This window comes from Megalobrama amblycephala, linkage group LG12 (assembly GCF_018812025.1).
Source record: "Megalobrama amblycephala isolate DHTTF-2021 linkage group LG12, ASM1881202v1, whole genome shotgun sequence".
In the NCBI taxonomy this organism is placed as follows: Eukaryota; Metazoa; Chordata; class Actinopteri; order Cypriniformes; family Xenocyprididae; genus Megalobrama; species Megalobrama amblycephala.
In genome coordinates this window covers 2,275,796-2,283,775 of record NC_063055.1, presented here as the reverse complement: position 1 = coordinate 2,283,775, position 7,980 = coordinate 2,275,796, and the positions used below count along the sequence as shown (strand labels likewise).

The following is a 7,980-nucleotide window of genomic DNA, read 5'->3' as shown; positions in this document are numbered from 1 at the left end:
TTACAACCTGACCAGATCTCACGTGACAACATTTACAATATTACAAAACTGAACTTCAAAAATAATGACACTTCTTAAGAACATTTTTATTTATTGTATAAATAAATTATACAAATTGAGGTAATACTGTCACCTCAGCAGCAACATTATTACAGCCATCAAAGCCTACAGACAAACATGAAACAAACTATATATTGCAGGTTTACATTCATTAAATTATGTGAAATTAGCACATTATGATTTTCAATTATTTTCTGTGTAACGACAGAACTGTAACTAAAACCAAAATGTAATTCAAATTCAATTTTTGATATCAATAATTTCACATATCAGAAATACAATTCTTACTAGTAAAAATCATATTTTTTTATATCAATAATTACATTGTTATTAGTAAAAGTGTGAATTTTTGAGATCAAAAATTAATTTGGCACTTGAAACGTCAGTTCTTGATATCAACAATTGAACTGCTACTATAAAATATCTGAAAATGTATTTCTGATGTCAAGATAATTTCAGATATGTAAAATGGCTTTTTTACTAGTAACAATCAAATTCATGAGGCTTGTAATGTATACAGGAAACTCAATCAAGATGGCAGATGTTCTTATAAGAGCAGAACCAGTTCTTTGTGTCCATTTCTGCTTATATAGTTTAAGGCATTTCTTAGAAACAAACAAATAAATAAATAAATAAATAAATAACAATAATATTGTAAGCAATGCCTAATATTTAATACATTGGCCAAATGTGTAGCAACAGGCATCTAAAATCTTAAATAATGCATTGCAAATAATTGCATTTCTTTGATATAATACAACACAGTATAATCTTTAAACTCATTATTCCAATGGACATTAATGGACAGACAAAACACAAACTGACCCAAAACTAAAACAAAAGTCAACATTTTCACAAAAATCTCATGGTTTTTGAATGACAGTGTTTCAGTTCATATTTCCTGATCTATTTTATGGTTTCATCACCATATTATCCCAATACAATTACCTCAAATTTAACACAAAATCACCATTCACAACTTTTTTTTCTCTTCAGTTTACTTTTGTACAAACATTTCTAAGAAACAAAAGTTTGCTGCTATACTTTTGAGAGAATGACAATCTTGTAACAGAATGAATCATCTCAGTATTGACATGCATGTGTCGTCATTTCTCTCTCTCACTTCACAAACTTCAATTTAAATAAAAATATTATGCATGACTATTATTATTAAAAGCACCATCAACTACTATTATGTGGCAGGTTTCACAACTTTAAACACACTCACATCTCTCCCTAAATGTCTCTTTTACTATTAAAATACACTAGGCCTATTATGACCACATTGACCAGCACACACACATTCCCGCGTCTGACCAGAGGATGGCGCCAGCAGCTGAATCATCAATCCATCAGCTTCCCAATGTGGCTACAGCACAATATCATACACGTATAAATTCAATTTTGGGCGTTTCAACTAGAGGCACTTTTAGCCTTGTGAAGTTGAATAAAAAAACTTGTTCAAAGGTCACATAACACAGTCTCAAAACTTTAAATAATTTAAGGTCTATAAAAGGACAAACTTTACAAGAGAAATTGTTAATATTTTACATTTTTTCCAACCTGGAATTAACAAATGTCATTTCCACCACATCTCAATATACAGCTGTTATTTAAAAATAGAATAATTTATGCCACTCAAGAATTCTCTAAGATCATTTTTGTAACTAGTTTTACCAGTTTTTCCACAATGCACAATAATTATACATTTGTTAATGAGATAAATTAACTGCCCTAAAGACCAAATGCTGAACTGTACACCTGTCACACTCTGAAATTTAATATTGGTTTGGGTAAGAGCTTATTGGAAAATAAACAACTTGAATTTTTATATTAAGTAGAGCATGATCTCATAAATTGTTTATACATTTTTAATGTGTGATGAGAACTTTTTCAATATTTTTTAAAAATGTGTGTGTTGTGGAAATGACAATGAATTAACATGAATGTAGAGGAACATTATTAGAAATTCATTTTGGGGTGGTCGGCCATCACTGACACATGCAGCACTGAAGCAGTATTGATCCTTCAGGAAAGTGAAGACTTTTGATAGATGTTCCCAAAAGAAAAGAGGAGCTGATTGAGCAGACTGAGACGACACTGTTTTTGGTGTAGGCCACACCAGAGTAAAGTGAGGCATGTTTATGTGAATCTCCAAAATGTACTGCTTGGATTTCATTCCTGTACTTGTCAATATGCAGGACAACCTCACCTTCGCTCAGATTTTCTTTCAAACCATGAAGAGCAGCACACTGGTGTCTGATGTTGGAGACACGCTTCCCCAGTTTAGTTCCATGGAAAAGTCTTCAAGCATAATATGAATACCTTCTCTTTAACTGTCAAATAGACTGGATTTTTTTTTTCATCACTACCATCTTTCTTTTTCTTCAGTCTCTCCTTAGCTTTTCCCTTCCACTCATACCAAAATCTTTGGGTCACAGGGTCAAAGGTTGAGATTTCCAATTCTTTAGCTTCACAAACGGTACATTCCCTGTACATACATTGCTTGGTATAGTTTGGCGAACAGCAACAGGGTACAATCAAATCTTCAATGTTGCTGCTTTTAGTGACTTTATGATAAAGCAGCTTGTCTGCCATACTCTGCAGATTGGCATGTGTCTTGCAGTCTGGATGAAGTCAAAGATGTCCTTCTCACTGTCCACCAGCAGAGGCTCTCCAGCCACACCTGTGTGACATCAGAGCGGTCATGTGACATCAGGTACAGTCACTCTCACCGTCTGATGTGTACTGCAGTCAAAACTCTCAGAGTCCAGAAACAAAGTTGTGTCGAGCAGCTGCCGGGGTTTATATGAACACTTTTAAAGAAGAACTGTCACTGGATAGACAGTGAATCAGCAACAACTGAACTAGACTTTTGAATGGACAGAAACTCAGAGAAACTGTTGTTCAGCTGAAGTCAGTTCAGAGTTGATTCAGTTCTGTTAAAAACATCATCAATTATTAAATGAGTTCATTTCATCTAATTGTCACTGTGCAGCTCAGTTCAGATCTCAAACAGCAGCGTCAGTAAAGTCAGATCAATGAAATATAAATGACAGAGACAATCCAACTAGTGTTGTCAAAAATATTATTTCAATACATATTAATACAGAAATATCTGAAACTGTTCCAATAGTCATTATCGATACACTGATATCAGCTGTGTGTTCTCACTGTCTTTTCTCTCTGATAGTGAACTGACGCACATCTTCTCCTCTCTCTCTCTCGTCTCATTCGCTCCGGTTCAATAGTGCTTGTATTGCACATAAATTTAGTAAATCCCGCAGGTTTCGTGCTCACACCAAAAGCTTGTGCATCACTGATATATAACTGTTGCACACATAAAGCCGACTCTCAAACAGCTCACGGGAACCAAACTGAGTTCTTTTTCGTGGTTTATTGCACTTAAATGATCAAATACACACAAAATGATGTCAAATGCCCGTCTCGATGAGTATTCAGGAAAACACAGTCAGTTTTGGAACATAAACAGAAATAAAACATGTTGTGTAACAGTATATTGGGGCATGATGACCAGTGTTGGGGGTAACGCATTACAAGTAACTTGAGTTACGTAATCAGATTACTTTTTCAAGTAACTAGTAAAGTAACGCATTACTTTTTCAATTTACAACAAAATATCTAAGTTACTTTTTCAAATAAGTAACGCAAGTTACTTTTCACAGTTAATGACTGACAGATCTCCTGTCCCCATATTGAGAGAAACAAAGTGCAGAGGATGTTGTGTGCGCTGTGTAAGCATGATGGTTATTGTAGTTTTAGACTAAATGTGAACATGCATTTACTCATCTCAGTTGCACGAAAACATTCAGTATTCCTCAAAATGAATAAAAACAGTGAAATGCAATCTCAGAATTTCTGCAAACCTGTAATAATAAACTATATTAAATTACACAAATATACTTTATGTATTTAATCTAAATTATTAACCAATGTCTTTACTGCTGACCTTCAATATACCTAATTCAACCAATTAATAAGCAAAAATACTTTAGATTAGATTTAGAAATAAGAACTAGAACTTCCTTCTCCTGTATCTATTCTTCTTTAATCCAGAATGGCAGCACAGCTGAAAGGTTTGTTTGAGCTGCGCCCTCTACTGTACAGGTGTAAATATGCATTTCCTTCAGCCTGAGGCTTATTCATTTCACTTTTGGTGTGAAAGGGCCTTTTTGCCAAAAATAGAACTTTTTTTGTTGTTATTAAAAAACAAACAAGCAAGCCCAGCCCCGGTGAGAAAAAGTAACGCAAAAGTAATATAACGCATTACTTTTCATAAAAAGTAACGAAGTAACGCATTTAGTTACTTTTTTAGGGAGTAACGCAATATTGTAATGCATTACTTTTAAAAGTAACTTTCCCCAACACTGATGATGACCTTAACCCTGTAAAGCCTGATATATGAAATAATAGTGAAAACTGTTTAAATGAAAAATTTAAACGAATCCTGAAAGTGAAAGTGAAACGTGGCAAAGTATCGTGTCTCATTCTCGGAAACATGCTCTGTATTTCACCCACACAGCAGTGAGTATTGAACACACACACCCGGAGCAGTGGGCAGCCATTTATGCGGCAGCGCCCAATTAGGGGTCAGGCCTTGTTCATGGAGAGCGGGAGAGAGTGCTGTATTCGAACCCGCGACCTTCAGGTTGCAATCCAACTCTCTATCCATTATGTTATAGAGTCGGAGTCAATGTTTGTAATGTAAATCAATGAGATCTTTATGGCAGATACTTACATAAAATGCTTGTAAATATCAATATCTGATCAAATTTTTGATACATTTTACGAATCTTATATTGAATCTGTACTTTGCTCTTCTATTTGCTGTTTGTTCATTGTAAAAATAAATAAATTAAATTAAGTATAATCAACTTGGATGTTTAAGTCATTTCAACTTAAGTTACATTAAACTGAGTTGAATCTTGTATAACAAAGTTGAAAATTGCTTAATTTATTTTGATGAGTTAAAGCAATGTAAAAACATGTTGTCATAACCTATTGATTATATTATATTTTACAGTATATGATAATGTAAATGTTAAATGCTGAAACTCAATGAATGACATTGTAAACTAATGTAAGATTATTGTCATTAATCAGACCGGGTTATGGATTGTTTTACAGAAAGATATTCTTGCAGATTCATCTCATCCTCCATGATTTTAACATGATTCATTCTGGTGTGATTTGACTTTTAAACCTGTAAGATGTCCGAATGTTGTTTGTTTGTATATTGTTTTTTTACGGAGCCCTGCATATGACATGCAGGAAAAAATACAAATAATACAAATTAGTAACAGTTTCACAGCAAAGACATGAACCATGAGCTGAAGGAGGATGTTTTATTAATTATGTGGATAAAATAAATGGTGTTTGAACTGTTGCTGAACCTCAGCCAGTTTTGAAGAACACAATTCTTTTGCCAGCAACAGAGAAGCTAATATAAGTGTTCGTGTTAGGTGACACGCTGGCACTAAAGTCCCCTATAATGCAGTGCCAGGAGGGCCCATGCCTTCTGTCAAACTCCTGTAGAGAAAGACACAGTATTAATGTTCCTCAAACTCACATCAACAAAAACACTCAATCTCCTCCATCAAACTCCTGACCACAAAACAAAAAAATCAGAGCACATTTTCTCAGTACTGAATCAACTACATTTCACTCAGACATTCAGTCTCTCATTAAAACTCTAGAACTGACCATCTTGATGTAGTTAGCAATGTCCATGTTCACTTCATACATATTCACAGCCAGAAGAGCAACCTGAAGAACCTCACGCTGCATCTCATCACACATCTGTGATCTACGGACCTCCATCGATGTCTTCAACATGGTTGATCTGCAGCTGTAAACACAAATTTTATTTTAATGAGCAAGTGTGAAATAAACAGGACAGAATTTTTAGTGGTTCAACAACTCTTCATCATGAAGTCCAGCTGCTGCCATTTATGATCAGAAATTGTTGGTCCATGACACTATTATTAGATGCAACCAAACTTAAATACCACAAGCCATAAGTGTGGAGTAACATTAACAAAAGTTAACACTATAAACCCTGACCTGAAATAATGGTCAGAAAACTGAATTTTTCTTAAAAACAGCTTATTGAATCTTTAGACAAAATATTTAAAATAAATCTTTAAAAAAAGGTATATGTGTTTTTGTTAAGTATCATATTTGATTTATCAGACTGCCATGGCTCATATTATAATGCAATACAATGATGATTGACAGATGAATAAATAAACTTTCCTCAAAAGCCTGATGATTGTATTTAAGCCTCATAATTTTTCTAAAAAATCATGTATGGATAATCAAGTAAACAAAAGTCTCTTCAGTTCAGTAAGTGTTCATCTTGAAATATTACTAACAATATCAAAGTTATTCAAAGTTATTCTTATGTTTAGATGACAGAAGGAAGTTTATTGTGTGTGACGGGTTTATCAGCAAAGTTTTGATTATGCTGAGATAATATATATGGGAAAAAAACTTACATGGTGTCTTACCTTATTTATGTGGTGATTATATGATGATTCCCTCAGTGTCTGTAATGTATCAGACGTGTTTGACCAAAACTAATGTGAAAGTGAAATTGACTCCACCTGTTCCTGCTTCACAACCTGACCAGATCTTACAACATTCCCAACATTACAAAACTGAATTGCAGAAATAATTACTGCATAAATAAAGTATTACCACAATTTTTATCATTTATTTATGCAATAAATAGTAATAACTATTTATTGCATAAATAAATGATAAAAAATGAGGTAATACTTTCACCTCAGCAGACACATGAAGCATTACAAAGCCTACAGACAAACATGAAACTGTTTACTGCAGGTTTACATTCATTAGATTATGTGAAATTAGCACCTCATTATGATTTTCACTTATTTTCTGTGTGAAGACTGTGTAAATATGAAGGTTTTGAACTGAAACTAAAACCAAATCTATTTGTGTGAATTGAAGAACAAGTAGGACTAGATTTTTGTAACGCTCAAAATAAAACAGATGAATGACATGATCAAACACACCCATGACACAGATCAGTTCTGACAAACACTGCTGTCTCAGGACATCTGTGCTTTAAACCAGCTTCACACATTATAAACACATGAATCACAACAAAATGTTTGAAGTATGAAACACACACACACACACACACACACACACACACATAACTAACAATAACTGTACATTTCTGCTCATAAGGCATTTCTTAGAAACAAACAAACAAACAAAAATAAATAACAATAATATTGTAAGCAATGCCTAATATTTAATACATTGGCCAAATGTGGAGCAACAGGCATCTAAAATCTAAAATAATGAGGCAGGGTAATTGCATTTCCTTTAAATAATACAACACAGTATAATCTTTAAACTCATTATTCCAATGGACAGAGAAAACACAAATTGTCCCAAAACTAAAACAAAAGTCAACATTTTGACAAAAATCTCATGGTTTTTGAATGACAGTGTTTCAGTTCATATTTCCTGATCTATTTTACGGTTATAGTACACAAAATCACCATTCACAACTTTTTTCTCTTCAGTTTACTTTTGTACAAACATTTCTAAGAAACAAAAGTTTGCTGCTGTACTTTTGAGAGAATGACAATCTTGTAACAGAATTAATCATCTCAGTATTGACATGCATGTGCCGTCAGTTCTCTCTCTCACTTCAGAAACTTCAATTTAAATAAAAATATTATGCATGACTATTATTATTATTATTATTATAAAGCACCATCAGCTACTATTATATAGCAGGTTTCACAACTTTAAAACTTTAAACACACTCACATCTCTCCCTAAATGTCTCTTTTACTATTAAATACACTATTATGACCTCAATGACCATCACACACACATTCCCGCGTCTGACCAGAG

The 7,980-nt window shown here is 33.5% G+C and overlaps 1 long non-coding RNA gene across 1 annotated transcript; it reads right to left on the bottom strand.

Annotated features, from left to right (window-relative positions):
* Positions 1 to 5,429: 5,429 nt before the first annotated feature.
* On the bottom strand, positions 5,430 to 6,725 carry LOC125279254. Its single transcript, XR_007187365.1, has 3 exons — positions 6,591 to 6,725; positions 5,785 to 5,929; positions 5,430 to 5,610 (listed from the first exon to the last, which is right to left on the bottom strand). It is a non-coding gene; the product is annotated as an uncharacterized LOC125279254 (long non-coding RNA).
* Between the last annotated feature and the right edge of the window lie 1,255 nt (positions 6,726 to 7,980).